Below are 19,501 nucleotides of genomic sequence, written 5' to 3' on the forward strand. Positions count from 1 at the left end.
ATCATGAGGTCATAAAAGACACCATATAAATATTCAAAACTAAGAAGAGATTGATTTGGAGATGCCGGTGTTGGACTGGGGTGTACAAAGTTAAAAATCACACAACACCAGTTATAGTCCTCCACTATTACCTGATGAAGGAGCAGCGCTCCGAGTGTGCTTACAATTAAACCTGTTGGACTATAACCTGGTGTTGTGTGATTTTTAAAGAAGAGATTGGACAGTCAAGAAAATTGGCAGAAAGGTCAATAACCAGAGCACACAGATTTAAGGTAATTGGAAAAAGAACTTGTTCACATGGCAAGTTTTTATGATCTGAAATGTGCTGCCTGAAAGGGCAATAGTAGCCAATTCAACCATAATTTCCAAAAGAATACAAAGCATTCTTTAATGAAAAAAATGTTGTAAGATAACATTCAGAAGCCTGAGAGCACGTAAGGTTCTATGAAAATGCAAATCTTTCTTGTTTGACTATAAGGCAAAGCAGGCTGGTGGGGGTAGTTGAGGTACTAATTGGCTAGCTGTTTCAAAGAGCCAGCACGGGCATAGCAGGCCAAACGGTCTCATCCAGCATTGTTTTTGGTTTAAAAATTGCCTGCATTAAATTAAATTGGAGATAGCTTGGGAGCTGAGATCTTGACTTGAGTTATGATGCTTGTCTGATTAAAGGTGAAATGTCTCTGAAAACCTTATTCACCATAACGATTATTGCAGCCACATTGTAAGGCACAATGACTATGAGCAAAACACGATCCTATTTTTATCTTAGAGCAGACTCTTGCAGAGATGTATTGAAAATGGTACAGATTTAGTTACACACCAAAAATAGCATCTGAGCAGCACACGATTGTTTTCGAGCTACAGCTCACAACATTCCGGATGGCTCAATGATAAAGCAGGCTTAGGCCAGGCTATTAGTCATTCCAATAATTTTGTAACTTTTTCATTATTTTTCTCTCTGTCTCTGGAATTGAAATAAAGCAAAAAGCCTGAGATGGGAATTAAGCTGCAACAGAAGGGTCTGTTTCCACGCTGCATGTCTCTAAGACTCTTAAAAAACCTGGCTTGAATGCAGTTTGAGACCAAAGGTCAGTTGTTCTTCAAAGGCATCCAAAGGCACCAAGGTCAGGGTGAAATGGTAGTGGGGTTTTGCACAAACCATAACTGGGCAGAGATTTTCCATAAATTCTTCGGTTAGTGGGCAGAGGGCTGGTTTTCAAGTCTTCAGCATGGATGGCAGGCAGGCTCTTGGAGCTCAAGGAGGCCTTCCACATGGGCCATCTGACCTGTCCATTCAAGTGTGAATGACTGTGTCTCCATTTTCAGACCCACCCCCTTCCAGGTTTTCAAACTTCTAAATTTAACAAGTATGGCCATCATTATGGAGTCATAAGCCTTTCCACAAGGTGATCTTTGGCTGCAGGTTAGACCAGGAAGGTTAGGACGGCCTCAAAGCCTGTCTGGAATGCTTAGGCCCTGGTTTGCCCTACAGCCTTATTCCCAATAAAGTCTTCTTCCCATTAGCAACTCTGCTGGAGTTACTCCTGTAGTTACATTAGCGGTAGTCCTACAATCATACAGGAATCAGGATGGTTTGGTATCTAGTGAAGCTGTAGGCTCTTTCTTTAATCTTTCCTTCAAAGTTTGGGCTGCTCTTTCTTCCAGACCATTGAATTATTAATGGTATGGAGTTCTCCGTATATGTTGAACACCATGCAACTTTAGGAAATACACAAACTCTCTGCTGGTAAATAATGGCCCATTATCTGTGACCAATATTTCCAGGAGTCCACAAAAGATGTGCACAGTTCATTCATCACCCCTCTGTTTGACGAATGAACTCTATGCACATCCAACCACTTTGAGTGGGCATCCACAATGACTAAGATAGTTAAGCCCATGAAAGGACAAGCATAGTCTTTGCGTAGCCAAGTCCATGGTTTACCCAGCCATTCCCACGAATGGCCACCAACACGGCTATGTCTGCATCCAATCCTGGCCACTACACATAGCATCTTCATTTTTAAAACCTCTGGAGGACCCTGGTGGAGTTCAGTCAGTATCTGGCAGTGACCCTTGCTTGGAACAATCACTCTTGCTCCCTATATTAATATGCCATTCTCTGCTGGTCTGTCCAGCTGCAAAAAGGTTTCAATTTTGGTTGGTATGGCCCTTCAAATTCCCCCATCACTACCAACTATTTCAGTTTCACCAGGACTAAATCTTTCTACATCCAAAGTCTGATATTGTCAGCTGTGCCTGGAAGTGTGTTGAAAAATCAAAATTATGGACTCTTCCAGTGGTGGTAACACCGGTGGCATATCTGCCAATGGGAGGCGGCTCAAGGCATCTGCATTTGCTACTTGGTCTCCCGGACAATGTTCCAACTTGTAATTATATTCACTTCGAATTAGAGCCCACTGCTGAATTCAGCCTGAAGTAATGGGCGGCTCTGCCTTGCCCCTTTCAGTAGACATAGCAAGGTTTGTTGTTTGTTCTTAATACAAATTTACATCCGTAAACGTATTGGTTGAACTTTCTGACTCCAAATATAACCTTCTCTATCTGGGCTTAATTACACTCTCTATTAGCCAAAGTCCTGGATGCATATGCTATTGGGCATTCCTCTCCATTGGGCAACCTATGAACTAATACTATCCTGATGCCGTACAGAGAGGCATCGCATGTCAGTAACAGGTCTCACTTGGAACCATAGTGTGCCAACACTTTCGAGGATGATAGCTGTTTCTTCACTTCCCTGAAAGCTGTGGTTTGGCTCTGTGGCCATTTCCAAGGCTGATCCTTCATTAAGAGTTGAAGCAAAGGTGGCAGGATGGAGGCCAGGTTATGTATGAATTTTCCAAGGAAAGAACTAAGCTCCGGTACAGATGCGGAAGCCAGGGCACCTTTGATCACCCTCATTTTATCTTCTAATAGTTGTAACCCAATCTTGTCAACTCTGTACCCCAAGTAGGTCAGTTGGGATGTCTGGAAAACACATTTTTTCCCTTCGAAGGCATATGCCCGTCTGGGAGAAACATCTCAGGACAATGTCCAGGTTCTCTAAGTGCTCTTTATTGGTCATCCATGTTTTTAGCACATCATCCAGATAAATGGCAATCTAGGGTAGACCTTGTAAAATGTTCTTAATCATCCACTGAAAAATTTCACAGGCTGGCAAGACTCCAAGTGGCAATCTTGTATATTGGTATAAATCCTTATAGATATTAATTGTATTAATCTTCTGGAAATCCTCATCTAACCATAATTGCAAGTACGCATGGCTCATTTCATGAAGGACAGCCCAACTACCCCCGACTTTGCAACTAAATCCTCTATGCAAGAGATTTTATCCAGCTGCAAAATTCAGTTTACCATTTGTTTACAATCCCTGCAAAGGCGAACCAATCCGTCAGGCTTCACAATCAATATGACCAGTGCTGCCTATTCCACAAATTAGACTGGTTTAATCATGCCTTCGCTTTCCAGCTTTCTGATTTCTGCCTCTCCATTTGTCCGTGTTTTGTCTGTAAGGTAAATGGCACTACGTGGACCTTGCAGAATGATGGAATTGCTTCCTGGACAACACGCAAGGTGGCCTTGGCTCCCTTGATAGCCCATAGACCTTCCTGAAAAACTTCACTAAGAGTCATTTTCTCATCAAAAAACTTTGAGGCAATCTAGGTGAATCCTCCTCAACCAATTTCACCCCATCAAGCTTGAATCCAAGCCTTTTACTACAATCAATGGTAAATGAACTAGCTGCTTCTCATAAGACACCAGAACCAAAGTTGTACGGTTAATGAATAAAGGTCTCCCGGTATAGGTTCTCAGTCTAGCCGAGGTCTTGTGCAAATTTAAGGGCTGGAGTCCAGAGCAAGTTTTGTTAAAGACTGGTTCTGCGAACACTGAAATGGCCACACTGGTATCACGTTTATTAGAACCGGGTGACTGTTAAACCGGATGTTTAGTTTGATTGGTTCTGATTTGGATGTTGCTGAGCAATTTAACTGTTCCAAACCGGATGTACGTGGGTATGCAGTCTTCTAGGTACTGGCCTGTGAGTTTTCTTACTCAGTTTAGATCTCATGGAATTCTTTCGCTGTCTTGAGTCTGCACATCGGCAGCAACTCCAATGGCTTGCTGGCCCAGATCCTGAAGAAAATTTTAACAATTTGGCTGAGGCTTGGCTTTACTTTGGGGTTTTGCTATAAACTGATCTCGAATCCTTCTATTCAGGGTATGTCCTGAGTGAGGCTATGCAATTTCCTTCACTCTAGTAGAATTCCCCAAGTCTGTTTCACACTGAAACAGCGACTGATGAACCTAAAGGACCTTGTACCAACAACCAGCATTCTGTATATATTTTGAATGACATATACAAAATACCCTACAAGGACTGCATCAGACACTACATCGGATAGACAGGCTGGAAACTAACCACCAGGATATACGAGCACCAATTAGCCACCGACTAAACATGACCAGCTAACACTGGTTTCCTTGCATACAGACGAAGAAGGACACCAGTTCGACTGGGACAACACATTCATCCTAGGACAGGCAAAACAGAGACATGCACAGGAATTCCTAGAACCCTGGCATTCAAAGCTGAACTCCATCAATAAACACATCGAACTGAACCCCATTACCAACCTCTGAGAACAAGAACCGGAAATAATATTTCCCACCTTAACAGACCAAGACTCATAAACAGCAAGCAGGACAGAATACCAGCGCTTCATCTGGCATCTCACTGATGATGTAACCTGGCATGGTGATGAAACGTCTGAGAACAAACCTACCAGCTCAGTGAGCAAACTTACAACCTGAACCTCAACCTAAGCTACAAATCTTCTCAAAAATCACAGATCCTTCCTCATCCTCTCAACTCAAGTGAATATAATCTGAGTTGACACTGAAAGGCCGTTTTCCCTGGAGAGAACACAGGGACACAATCTCAGTACAAGAAACAATAATTTAAGACTGAAATGAGGAGAAATTACTCCAGTCAAATCTTATGAATCTTTGGAATCCTATACCCCAGAGGTTTTTGTTTTAAATTCACTCACAGGAATATGGGCATTGCTAGCAGGGACAGCATTTACTGCCCATCCTTAATTGCCTTCTTGAATTGCTACAGTCCATGTGCTGTGAAGACATTCACAATGCTATTAGGGAAGAGTTGTAGACACTCTATTATTGAATACCTTTAAGAATAGGATAGATTGATTTTGGTCACCCAGTGAATTGAAGGATTTTGGGCAAGTGAAGTTAAAGCCCAAGATTAGTCATGATTGTACTGAAGCAAGCTTAATGAGCCAAATGATCTACTCCTTTTTTTTGTTCTTGTCTTTATCAGCTTGGTTACATCCTTGGAAATCTTATATCCTTACTTACATGTGACTTCAGATGTGTGTGATATGTAAGTCTGTAACATCAGGTAACTCACCCTAATCCCTACCCCTTGCCCCTCAAGGCAGAAGGTTCTATTAAAGTCACACAAAACCCACCAAGCTAAAAATCAACAGTATATGATGTTTGGACAGATGATCAGAAGAATTATCCAAGAGGTAAGCTTTAAGAAGCATCTTAAAGGAAGGGACAGAGAATTTGGTGAGAAGGGGAGGAACTTACTTGTTTAACTTTTTAGGGAAGAAACTCTAGAACTTAAGATGTTGGTAGCTGAGGGCATAGCCAGCAATAATGGTGAAGGAAAGTAAGAAAGTGCAAGAAATCAGGGGCGCAGGAGTGCATAGATCTTGGAGAGTCATAGGGCTGGAGGAGTTAGTCGACATTGACAAATGAAACTGCATTTCAAAAGTAATTCTGTTCTTGGAAATGAAAATACAAGGAGTTAGAAATGAAAAATTACTTTTTGATTTGTTTCAAATACCCTCAGAAGTGATGTGGCAAGTTACTCAGCTGTCTCGACAACTGGGGTTGGGTAATTGATTTTACCAGTTTCACCACAGTCTGAGAAAAGGATAGAGTCCTCTTCTGAAAGTGCTGTATGTGAAAGAAGTAGGTTGGGGGAGGGAGAGATATATAGTCAGCATTCAATAGCAGTCATGAGAATTGCAGCCTTTCTTCCTCCAGCAAAACAGTGTAAACTGAGGAAGTATCATTCACTGGGAATAAACATGGGGAATCATGAAATGTGATATTTTGATAGGAAGTTTCAGGAAAGACAGTATCAAAGGAAGAAAGCACTTCCAAAGAGGTGCAGGAAGGGAGGGATCTGGGGGCATATATGCAGTGATTTTTGAAGGTGCCAGGACAGGTTGAGGAAACTGTTAATAAGGTAAGCAGGATATAGAATAGAAAACAAACCAAAACACAAGCTTATCCACATCTTAAGTTTTGGATGCAATCCTGGGCACCACACTTTAGGAAAACTTTGAAGGCTTTGTACAGAGTGTAGAAAAGACTAGTAAGAGTGTTTTCAGGGACTTCTGTAATCTGAGTAGAATAAAGAAACAAGAGCTGTTCTCTTCAGGAACATAAAAACGGAACTGAAGGTTTCATGGAGTTACTCAAAATCCTGAGACTGAAGCACTATACACACTGGTGGAGAGAATGAGAATCAGAAGATCCTGACTTAGAATGATTGCCACAAGAACTAGCACGAGGAAAAAGTTATTCACACAGTGAGTGATTCGGGATTGAAATGTGCTGCCTGAGAGTGTGGTGGAGGCAGGTTCAATTCAGGCTTTCGAAAGGATAAGCACCTAAAAGGAAAGTTAAAAACTGCAAGGTTACAGGAAAAAACAGGTGAGTAGAACTAGCTCAGTTGCTGTTACAGAGAACAGACAGAGAGCCTGCAGGCTGGATGGCCTCTTACTGTGCCAAGACCATTTTACCATCTATTAAGTAGAAGCCTAAAATCCTTGGAGATGTTGTTTTTCCAGAAATAGTTGTTCAGCAAGCATCATTTGGGAATTAATGTCAGTCTGAATGTTAAAAAGCATGTCTCTGAGTCAACCACTCAGCCCCACAAGTAACAACACTCCTACAAGGTTATGGTGACTGACAACATGTCCCCATTTAAATTGCCTCACCTGCCTTCAGACGCAATGATGTTACAACTTGGGCGATCAAGCACTTGTCAACATGTTGGCAATCTACACACAAAACAAATCTTTCTACCAAATTGCACCCTCTGCCTCCAGTGTTCAGCACTGATCACAGTGCAAGGACCACTTCTCAACTGCGATGTCCTTTTTTAACAAACTGCTGACAGTCTCCACGGTGTAAGAGGAGGTTGCAGTCTGATCTGTAGTGATGGAGCAGTGTTATAAGAGTCAAATTATTACAACATGGAAAGAGGCCCATTAATTACAAGTGTTTTCAAGGAGGAGATATACATTGTTGATTAGATTAGATTACCTACAGTGTGGAAACAGGCCCTTCGGCCCAACAAGCCCACACCGACCCCAAGAGAAACCCACCCCCCTATATTTACCCCTGACTAATCCACCTAATACTACGGACAATTTAGCATGGCCAATTCACCTAACCTGCACATCTTTGGACTGTGGGAGGAAACCCACGCAGACACGGGGAGAATGTGCAAACTCCACACAGACAGTTGCCTGAGGCAGGAATTGAACCTGGGTCCCTGATGCAGTGAGGCAGCAGTGCTAACCACTGAGTCACCGTGTTCTTAGGGCTACAGGGATCACAAGGTATGGGATTAAAAAAGGAAACAGGGCACTGAAGTGGATGATCAACTGTAATATATTGAATGGTGGAGCTGGGTCAAAGGGCTCTTCCTATTTTCTGTGTTTCTATATTGTGTTTGCAGTCATCAAGCACATATCTGCTCTAATCCCATTTCCTGGCACTTGGCCAATCAACTTGTGTGTCAAGTTTTCATCTAAACTCATGTTAAATGTTATTATGGTTCTCCACCACTACCACCTTACCAGAGAGTTAATTCCAGATATCCATCACTTCTCTGGGTAAAAAACACTCCTTAAACTCCCTACGCCTTACCTTAAGTCTATGCCATCTGGTTACTGACTCTTTACAAATAGGAAAGATTTCTTCCTATCAGTATGGCACAGTGGCTCAGTAGTCAGCACTGCTGCCTCAGTGCCAGGGACCACGGTTCGATTTCAGCCTCTGGTGACCGTGTGTGTGGAGTTTGCACGTTCTCCCCATATCTGTGCGGGTTTGCACCGGTTTCCTCCCACAGTCCAAAGATGTACAGGTTAGGTGGACTGGCAATGCTAAATTGCCCATAATGTGAAAGGATGTGCAGGTTAGGTGGGATAGCCATGGGAACAGGGGTTGGGTGGGAGGGGATGCTCTTTGGAGGGTTGGTGTTGAGCCAATGGGCTGAATGCCCTGCTTCCATACTGTATGATTCTATCCATCTTATCTATGCCCCCGCTAAGTTTGTATACAGCAGTCCATTCGGGAACCCCTCCATCTTCTTATGGAAAAAAAACTGAAACGCTCCAGACCAGGCAACATCCTGGTGGCTCTCTCCTGCACCTTTTAGGCCATTGAAACTTTTGGTCCGCGGAAGTCTTGGTGAAAGTGGAGAGAAAAACACACCTCAGACCACCTCCCCCTGCAAATTAATACATTTATTGCATTCACGTTTTAGCATTAAATATCACGAGCCAGAAAAAGAAAGTAAAACAGACGTCCGAACAGCACCAGAGAACACATGAGTAATAAAATCATCTCTTCTTCTGAGATTATTTTATTACCTTATGGATCTTCTTTGAGGGAGCGACTTCAAAGAAAATTTAAATGTACTCACGAGGCGAGACCGTTGGCGGGAGAGATCGACCCGGGGCCTGGGGCTTCTGGAAAGTTCTCCCGCTTGGCGCGTGCACTCTGGAGCATCCCGCTGCCAGGTTCTTGTGGATGAAGTTTGATGGCTCCTTGGATTTCAGAGGTACCGGGGATTGATGAGAGAATATGAAAGTGTAACTGTAGACAAACGGGCGCAGGAGTATTTAAAGACTAGACCAAAGCTTCATGTGGAACAAGGGTGACAGTGATTTTTTTTCTTGGAAAACTAAACCGTTTTGTTTCAGCCGAATGGGAGCGAGGAGGTCTCTCCATGCACAAACTGATCAGCTGTGGCCGGGTATTAGGGAGTATTCTCCCTTTTGGAGTCACAAAATTGTAACCTGAAGTACCATTGAAACGCAAAACAAATTTAAGCTTCTGCGCCGAGAGTTGTACTGAACTGTGATGCGGTCAGTGCTGAGGGAGCGCCGCACTGTCAGAGGGTCAGTGCTGAGGGAGCGCCGCCCTGTCGGAGGGTCAATACCCAGGGAATGCCGCCCTGTCGGAGGGTCAATACCCAGGTCAGTGCCGAGGGAACGCCGCCCTATCGGAGGGTCAGTGCTGAGGAAGCACCGCACTGTCGGAGGAGCCAGTGCTGAGGGAGCGCCGCACTGTCGGAGGGGTCAGTGCTGAGGGAGCGCCGCACTGTCGGAGGGGTCAGTGCTGAGGGAGCGCCGCACTGTCGGAGGGTCAGTGCTGAGGGAGCGCCGCACTGTCGGAGGGTCAGTACTGAGGGAGTGCCGCACTGTCGGAGGGTCATTGCTGAGGGAGCGCTGCACTGTCGGAGGGGTCAGTGCTGAGGGAGCGCCGCACTGTCGGAGGGGTCAGTGCTGAGGGAGCGCCGCACTGTCGGAGGGTCAGTGCTGAGGGAGCGCCGCACTGTCGGAGGGTCAGTGCTGAGGGAGCGCCGCACTGTCGGAGGGTCAGTGCTGAGGGAGCGCCGCACTGTCGGAGGGTCAGTGCTGAGGGAGCGCCGCACTGTCGGAGGGTCAGTGCTGAGGGAGCGCCGCACTGTCGGAGGGTCAGTGCTGAGGGAGCGCCGCACTGTCGGAGGGTCAGTGCTGAGGGAGCGCCGCACTGTCGGAGGGTCAGTGCTGAGGGAGCGCCGCACTGTCGGAGGGTCAGTGCTGAGGGAGCGCCGCACTGTCGGACGGTCAGTGCTGAGGGAGGGGGCACTGTCGGAGGGTCAGTGCCGAGGGAGTGCCGCACTGTCGGAGGGTCAGTACCGAGGGAGTGCCGCACTGTCGGAGGGTCATTGCTGAGGGAGCGCCGCACTGTTGGAGGGGTCAGTGCTGAGGGAGCGCCGCACTGTTGGAGGGGTCAGTGCTGAGGGAGCGCCGCCCTGTCGGAGGGTCAATACCCAGGGAATGCCGCCCTGTCGGAGGGTCAATACCCAGGTCAGTGCCGAGGGAACGCCGCCCTATCGGAGGGTCAGTGCTGAGGAAGCACCGCACTGTCGGAGGAGCCAGTGCTGAGGGAGCGCCGCACTGTCGGAGGGGTCAGTGCTGAGGGAGCGCCGCACTGTCGGAGGGGTCAGTGCTGAGGGAGCGCCGCACTGTCGGAGGGTCAGTGCTGAGGGAGCGCCGCACTGTCGGAGGGTCAGTACTGAGGGAGTGCCGCACTGTCGGAGGGTCATTGCTGAGGGAGCGCCGCACTGTCGGAGGGGTCAGTGCTGAGGGAGCGCCGCACTGTCGGAGGGTCAGTGCTGAGGGAGCGCCGCACTGTCGGAGGGTCAGTGCTGAGGGAGCGCCGCACTGTCGGAGGGTCAGTGCTGAGGGAGCGCCGCACTGTCGGACGGTCAGTGCTGAGGGAGGGGGCACTGTCGGAGGGTCAGTGCTGAGGGAGCGCCGCACTGTTGGAGGGGTCAGTGCTGAGGGAGCGCCGCACTGTTGGAGGGGTCAGTGCTGAGGGAGCGCCGCCCTGTCGGAGGGTCAATACCCAGGGAATGCCGCCCTGTCGGAGGGTCAATACCCAGGTCAGTGCCGAGGGAACGCCGCCCTATCGGAGGGTCAGTGCTGAGGAAGCACCGCACTGTCGGAGGAGCCAGTGCTGAGGGAGCGCCGCACTGTCGGAGGGGTCAGTGCTGAGGGAGCGCCGCACTGTCGGAGGGGTCAGTGCTGAGGGAGCGCCGCACTGTCGGAGGGTCAGTGCTGAGGGAGCGCCGCACTGTCGGAGGGTCAGTACTAAGGGAGTGCCGCACTGTCGGAGGGTCATTGCTGAGGGAGCGCTACACTGTCGGAGGGGTCAGTGCTGAGGGAGCGCCGCACTGTCGGAGGGTCAGTGCTGAGGGAGCGCCGCACTGTCGGAGGGTCAGTGCTGAGGGAGCGCCGCACTGTCGGAGGGTCAGTGCTGAGGGAGCGCCGCACTGTCGGAGGGTCAGTACTGAGGGAGTGCCGCACTGTCGGAGGGTCATTGCTGAGGGAGCGCTGCACTGTCGGAGGGGTCAGTGCTGAGGGCGCGCCGCACTGTCGGAGGGTCAGTGCTGAGGGAGCGCCGCACTGTCGGAGGGTCAGTGCTGAGGGAGCGCCGCACTGTCGGAGGGTCAGTGCTGAGGGAGCGCCGCACTGTCGGAGGGTCAGTGCTGAGGGAGCGCCGCACTGTCGGAGGGTCAGTGCTGAGGGAGCGCCGCACTGTCGGAGGGTCAGTGCTGAGGGAGCGCCGCACTGTCGGAGGGTCAGTGCTGAGGGAGCGCCGCACTGTCGGAGGGTCAGTGCTGAGGGAGCGCCGCACTGTCGGACGGTCAGTGCTGAGGGAGGGGGCACTGTCGGAGGGTCAGTGCTGAGGGAGTGCCGCACTGTCGGAGGGTCAGTACCGAGGGAGCGCCGCACTGTCGGAGGGTCAGTGCTGAGGGAGCGCCGCACTGTTGGAGGGGTCAGTGCTGAGGGAGCGCCGCACTGTTGGAGGGGTCAGTGCTGAGGGAGCGCCGCCCTGTCGGAGGGTCAATACCCAGGGAATGCCGCCCTGTCGGAGGGTCAATACCCAGGTCAGTGCCGAGGGAACGCCGCCCTATCGGAGGGTCAGTGCTGAGGAAGCACCGCACTGTCGGAGGAGCCAGTGCTGAGGGAGCGCCGCACTGTCGGAGGGGTCAGTGCTGAGGGAGCGCCGCACTGTCGGAGGGGTCAGTGCTGAGGGAGCGCCGCACTGTCGGAGGGTCAGTGCTGAGGGAGCGCCGCACTGTCAGAGGGTCAGTACTGAGGGAGTGCCGCACTGTCGGAGGGTCATTGCTGAGGGAGCGCTGCACTGTCGGAGGGGTCAGTGCTGAGGGAGCGCCGCACTGTCGGAGGGTCAGTGCTGAGGGAGCGCCGCACTGTCGGAGGGTCAGTGCTGAGGGAGCGCCGCACTGTCGGAGGGTCAGTGCTGAGGGAGCGCCGCACTGTCGGACGGTCAGTGCTGAGGGAGGGGGCACTGTCGGAGGGTCAGTGCTGAGGGAGCGCCGCACTGTCGGAGGGTCAGTACCGAGGGAGTGCCGCACTGTCGGAGGGTCAGTGCTGAGGGAGCGCCGCACTGTTGGAGGGGTCAGTGCTGAGGGAGCGCCGCCCTGTCGGAGGGTCAATACCCAGGGAATGCCGCCCTGTCGGAGGGTCAATACCCAGGTCAGTGCCGAGGGAACGCCGCCCTATCGGAGGGTCAGTGCTGAGGAAGCACCGCACTGTCGGAGGAGCCAGTGCTGAGGGAGCGCCGCACTGTCGGAGGGGTCAGTGCTGAGGGAGCGCCGCACTGTCGGAGGGGTCAGTGCTGAGGGAGCGCCGCACTGTCGGAGGGTCAGTGCTGAGGGAGCGCCGCACTGTCGGAGGGTCAGTACTGAGGGAGTGCCGCACTGTCGGAGGGTCATTGCTGAGGGAGCGCTACACTGTCGGAGGGGTCAGTGCTGAGGGAGCGCCGCACTGTCGGAGGGTCAGTGCTGAGGGAGCGCCGCACTGTCGGAGGGTCAGTGCTGAGGGAGCGCCGCACTGTCGGAGGGTCAGTGCTGAGGGAGCGCCGCACTGTCGCAGGGTCAGTGCTGAGGGAGCGCCGCACTGTCGGAGGGTCAGTGCTGAGGGAGCGCCGCACTGTCGGAGGGTCAGTGCTGAGGGAGCGCCGCACTGTCGGAGGGTCAGTGCTGAGGGAGCGCCGCACTGTCGGAGGGTCAGTGCTGAGGGAGCGCCGCACTGTCGGAGGGTCAGTGCTGAGGGAGCGCCGCACTGTCGGAGGGTCAGTGCTGAGGGAGCGCCGCACTGTCGGAGGGTCAGTGCTGAGGGAGCGCCGCACTGTCGGAGGGTCAGTGCTGAGGGAGCGCCGCACTGTCGGACGGTCAGTGCTGAGGGAGGGGGCACTGTCGGAGGGTCAGTGCTGAGGGAGCGCCGCACTGTCGGAGGGTCAGTACCGAGGGAGTGCCGCACTGTCGGAGGGTCATTGCTGAGGGAGCGCCGCACTGTCGGAGGGGTCAGTGCTGAGGGAGCGCCGCACTGTCGGAGGGGTCAGTGCTGAGGGAGCGCCGCACTGTCGGAGGGGTCAGTGCTGAGGGAGCGCCGCACTGTCGGAGGGGTCAGTGCTGAGGGAGCGCCGCACTGTCGGAGGGGTCAGTGCTGAGGGAGCGCCGCACTGTCGGAGGGGTCAGTGCTGAAGGAGCGCCGCACTGTCGGAGGGGTCAGTGCTGAGGGAGCGCCGCACTGTCGGAGGGTCAGTGCTGAGGGAGCGCCGCACTGTCGGAGGGTCAGTGCTGAGGGAGCGCCGCACTGTCGGAGGGTCAGTGCTGAGGGAGCGCCGCACTGTCGGAGGGTCAGTGCTGAGGGAGTGGGCACTGTCGGAGGGTCAGTGCTGAGGGAGTGCCGCCCTGTTGGAGGGTCAATACCCAGGTCAGTGCCGAGGGAACGCCGCCCTGTCGGAGGGTCAGTGCTGAGGGAGCGCCGCACTGTCGGAGGGTCAGTGCTGAGGGAGCGCCGCACTGTCAGAGGGTCAGTGCTGAGGGAGCGCCGCGCTGTCAGAGGGTCAATGCTGATGGAGTGCGCAGGGAGTGCCGGACTGTTGGAGGTTCAATACCCAGGGAATGCCGCTCTGTCAGAGGGTCAATGCTGATGGAGTGCCGAGGGAGTGCTGCACTGTTGGAGGTTCAATATCAAGGGCGCACCACGCTGTCGGCAGGTCAGTGCCAAGGGAGCGCCGTGCTGTCGGACGGTCAGTGCCGAGGGAGCGCCGCCCTGTCGGAGGGTCAATACCCAGGGAATGCCGCTCTGTCAGAGGGTCAATGCTGATGGAGTGCCGAGGGAGTGCTGCACTGTTGGAGGTTCAATATCAAGGGCGCACCACGCTGTCGGCAGGTCAGTGCCAAGGGTGCGCCGTGCTGTCGGACGGTCAGTGCCGAGGGAGCGCGGCGCTGACGGTAGGTCAGAGCCGAGAGCTCACCGCCCTATCGGAGGGTCAGAGCCGAGGGCGCGCCGCCCTGTCGGAGGATCAGTGCCGAGAAAGCACCGCGCTGTCGGCGGATCAGTGCCGAGGGAGCGCCGCGCTGTGGGCAGGTCAGTGCCGCTGGAGCGCCGGGCTGTCGGCGGGTCAGTGCCGCTGGAGCGCCGGGCTGTCAGCGGGTCAGTGCCGAGGGAGCGCCGGGCTGTCGGAGGGTCAGTGCCGCGTTGTCGGCAGGTCAGTGCCAAGGTAGTGCTGCACTGTGGCAGGGCCAGTGCACAGAGATCACCGCGCTGTCATAGGGTCAGTACTGAGGGAGCACCGCACTGTCGGACGCTCAGCACTGAACTGTCAGAGTGTTCTTGCTGAGAGAGCACGCCACACTATCAGAGGGTTGATGCACAGGGATCACTGCACTGTCAGAGGGTCAGTACGGACTAATGCTGCACTACCAGAGGTTCAGTACTGAGGTATTGCCACAGTGCCTGACAGTCAGTGCTGAACTGTCGGAGGGTCTGTGCTGCAGGATGCCACACCATTGGAGGGTCAGTGCAGACAGAGTGTCATGCTGCCAGAGGGTCATTATTGTGGGCGGTTTGTTTTTTTAAATATATTTATTAGCCAATTTTTTAAACTTTACAAGCATATAAAATTATTGAAAATACAATCAATAACAAATATCAGTATAATAAAAAGAAAAACACAAGTTACAATACAACTACCTGAAGAAGGGCTTATGCCCGAAATGTCGATTCCTGAAGAAGTGCTTATGCCCGAAACGTCGATTCTCCTGTTCCTTGGATGCTGCCTGACCTGCTGTGCTTTTCCAGCAACACATTTTCAGCCACAATACAACTACTATCTACTAACTACTAACCTACCCTATAATACAAAACAAACCCTAACACTGAGAAAGCAACACCAAAACGAAAGAAAAGCAAAAAAAAACAAAAACACAAAATACAGAACAGCTATGCTCGGTGCAAAGCTCCCAAACAAAGGAACAGGAGCATTGTATATATACCCGTATTAACTCAGGACACCCCCTCCAGGGCACAGGGCTTGACAAATCTAACCATCCTGGTTAAACAAACGCCCTAGTTAAGACAACTGACATATCTATATGCAAATAACTCAAGTAGGGCTGCCATGTCTTATAAAAATGGTCTGTTTTGTGGTGCACCATGTTTGTAAAAATGTCCAAGGGAATGTGCTCCATAATTAATTTCTGCCATTCCAGCAAGCCTGACGGGTTCTCAGACACCCAATTCATCAGAATATTCTTCCATGCACAGTATGCAAGAATATTAAACAGTTTCTTCCCATGCCCGTCTAAGAGGAGAGATATCAGGTCTAATTTGATTTCAGTCCTCAATACCCTCCCTATCACTCCAGCCACAGCACTCCAATAAACACAGAGCCTGTGGCATGTCCAGAAGCAATGGGTAAGAGTACCTACACTTATTTTACATTTGGGGCACACTAAAGATGCCCCTTTTTTAAACATCACCAGACGGTCAGGTGCCAGATGAGTCCTGTGCAGAACTTTTAACTACGTAGCGCATGTCCTATTACAGACTGAGATCTTTCGAGTATTCTCCCATATGCTCTCTCATGTTTCAGAAGAGATCTCTACTCCTAACTCTTGCTCCCAAACCTCACATAACCGGTTAATATCCTGCCAGGCCCTGCCACTCAGCAGGCGATAGAGGGCACGAACCGAAAAGGTGCTTGTGAAACGTAACAACAACCTCTCTGTATCAGGCTTATAGGGCTTAGTGAAAAGTGTAGTCTTCTTCTCGATGAAATCCCTAACCTGAAAAAAAGCTCTCTGCTGGGCAACCCATATTTGGGGCTCAGTTGCTCAAAAGTCATTATAACCTCCCCTGGGCAGTTTGTTTTTATTCATTTGTGGGACGTAGGCAGTGGCCAGCATTTTATTGTCCCCGTCCCTAGTTGCTCCTTGAGAAGGTGGTGGTGAGCTGCCTTCTTGAACCGCTGCAGTCCAAATGCTGTAGGTTGACCCACAATGCTGTTGGGGGCGGGGGGGGAGTTCCAGGATTTTAACCCAGTGACCGTGAAGGAATGGCGATATATTTCCAAGTCAGAATGATGAGTGTTTTTTTTTAATTCATTCATGGGATGAGGGCATCACTTGCTAACATGAGCACTTATTGCCCATGACTAATTGTCCAGCGGGCAGTTTAGAGTCAACCACGGTGCTGAGACTCTGGAGTCACATGTAGGTCAGACCAGGTAAGGATGTTGGTTTTCTTCCCTAGAGACTGTTAGTGAACCAGATGGGATTTTCCAACAATCAACAGTAGATTCATGGTCATCATTAGACTCTTAATTTCGGATTTTTATTGAATTCAAATTCCACCATCGGCCATGGCGTGATTCAAGCCCTGTTTCCCAGAGCATCACTTTGATCTCTAGCGTAACAGACCAGTGATAATACCACTAAGCCATCGGTTGGAGGGAACCTGCGGATGGTTCCCATATACTTGCTGCTATTGTCTTTCTAGATGGAAGTCATGTATATGGAAGGATCTTTGCTAAATTTCTGCAGTGCATCTTGTAGGTTATACACAGTGCTGCTACTGCGTGTTGGTGGTGGAGGAATTTCATTGTTTGTGGATGTGGTGCTAATTAACCGGTTGCTTTGTCCTGGATAGTGTCAAGCTTCTTGAGGCTTTTTAGAGCTTTACCTGTCCGGGCAATTAGGGAGGATTCCATCATGCTCCTGACTGTGGGTGGCGTGGTGGCTCAGTGGTTAGCACTGCTGCCACAGTGCCTAGGACCCGGGTTAAGCTCTACCCTTGAGCAACTGTTTGTGTGGAATTTGCACATTCTTCCTGTGTCTGTGTGGGTTTCCTCCCACAATCCAAAGATGCGCAGGCTAGGTGAATTGGCCATGTTAAATTGCCCATAGTGTCCAGGGATGTTTAGATTCATTTTGTTAGCCATGGAAATGCAGGGTTACAGGGAAAGAGTAGGAGGATGGGTCTTTTGGAATAATGCTCTTTGGAGGGTCCGTGTGGACATGTTGGGTCAAATGGCCTGTTTCTACACTATGGGGATTCTGTAATTATAGATGGTGGACAGGTTTGGGGAGTCAGGAGGTGATTTATTTGCTGCAGCATTCCTTGTCTTTGACCTGCTCTTGTAGCCATTGTGTTTATGTGGCGAGTCCAGTTGAGTTTCTGGTCAATGGTAACACCAAAGATGTTAACAGTGAGGGATTCAGTGATTGTCTAGGGGAATGGTTAGATTCTCTCTTATTGGTGATGGCCATTGTCTGGCTTTTGTGTGATGTGAATATTTCTTGCCACTTGTCAGCCCAAGCCTGGATATTGTCCAAACCTTGTTTTTGAAAACAGACTGCTTCAGTATCTGAGGAGCTGCGAAAGGTGCTGAACATTGATGTTCTGACCTCCAACAACTACAACCAGAGGGCATGTGGCAATGTTGGAGCAGCAGTACTGAGGAAGCGCTAAATTGTTGAAGGGTAATCCTGAAGGAGTGCTACATTCATTTTTGGATATAAAAGATCCCATGTGCAATTTTGGAAAATGTTGTAAGCTGGGGGAGAGTTCTCCCTATTGTCCTGGCCAATACTTATCACTCAGTCAACATCACATAAGTGAAACATCTGGCCATTATCTCATTGTTGTTTATGGATTCTTACTTTGTGCAAATGGGCTGCTGTGATTATGAAGTGACAACAGTGATTGAACTTCGAAAAGTAGTTCATTGGTAGCAGTAAAGGGATTTGGGATGTCATGTGAAAGGTGCCACCCAGTACAAAATTTCACTTTAAGCACTACAGTGATGACTCCCAGATACTAGTGAGGTGTGTTGCCAAGGCCATGATGGTTGGCAAAGATGGCTGCTGTTTGGTGGGGACTGTGACATCACACTGCTGAAACAACTATCATTGTCAGGATGCATTTGCATACGATGTGCAGATGATATCTTTTCATTCCTAAAGTCTCCCAGTCATGGATGTGCATTGACAGCCAGAGGATGGCATTGACTCTACTCACGCACATCCAGTATGACTGATGCCCAAAGAACCCTTGCGACCTCACTTCACTCCTAGCTGTACTTGGCACCCATCTCTTCCACATCCCAGTTTGCTTGTCACAACCCCCACCGCCACACTCACTCACTCACTCACTCTCTCTCTCACTCACTCACTCACTCACTCAACAGTGATGTGGTGTCTGTGACTGCATAGTTGTGTGAGCACCTGCTGCAGTGTGGTAGCATTAAACACAGACATGAAGTACACATAGTTCATATTTTCAACAGGTAGAGGACTAATTTGAATTGGTTGAGTAGATCAGAAAGTTAGCTGGATTTGGCAGGCTGTGAATGAGTTGACTTGGGGTGAATCACCTTCCTTTCAGATTTAGATCTTCCCAAGGTGTTAAAGATTATAAAAAAGATTAAGTAGAGTGGATACAAGAAATCTATTTCCTCTAGTTGTGAATGGAGAACAAGGGGAGGTAACAATATCAGACCTCAGGCACTTCAAAGGCAAATTAGGAGCACATTTTCAACAAAGATAGTGGAATTTGTTTTAATATATGTGGATGTAGGAGTCGCTGGCCAGGCCAGCATTTATTACCCACCCCTATTGCCTGGAGAATAATCAGGAGTTAGCCATGCTGATGTGGTTCTGAACTAATATGTAAGTCAGGCCAGGCCAGGCCAGGCCAGGCCAGGTAAGGATGATAGCTATCTTTCTCTAGGGCATATTAGTGAAGTAACTGGGTTACATCATGACAAAATTGATGGTTACATGATTGCCATTTTTAATTAAATCGTAATTCACCCCTCCCCAACCTGTCTTACCTCATCTGCTTTAAGATACTCCTTAAAATGTCTTTGACTAAATTTCTGGTCATCTGAACTAACATTTCCTTGGTCTTTTTTTTAACATAATGCTTCTGTGAAGCACCTTGTGAAGATCAGAAATGTTAAAGGTTGTAATGGTTTTCAATATTCAATCTTGGCTTAAATTTACCTCATAACTGGATGTGGGTTTGCTCGCTGAACTGGAGGGTTCATTTTCAGATGTTTCGTCACCATACTCTGGCTTCGTCCAAAGGCTCACTGAAGATATTACGTAGTGTGGTGATGAAGCGTCTGGGGGTAGGCCCTCTGGCTCAGCGAGCAAACCTACATCCAGAACCTCAAACTCACTTACCTCATAACAATCACCTCAACAACGGTACAAAAGGCCTTTGTGAGGTTCACCAAATATTTGGCCTTACTGCAAACTCCGACACAATTCACAGTC

This window comes from Chiloscyllium plagiosum, unplaced genomic scaffold (genome assembly GCF_037043375.1).
Source record: "Chiloscyllium plagiosum isolate Xiang-an unplaced genomic scaffold, Cpla_swu_hap1 HiC_scaffold_33, whole genome shotgun sequence".
In the NCBI taxonomy this organism is placed as follows: domain Eukaryota; kingdom Metazoa; phylum Chordata; class Chondrichthyes; order Orectolobiformes; family Hemiscylliidae; genus Chiloscyllium; species Chiloscyllium plagiosum.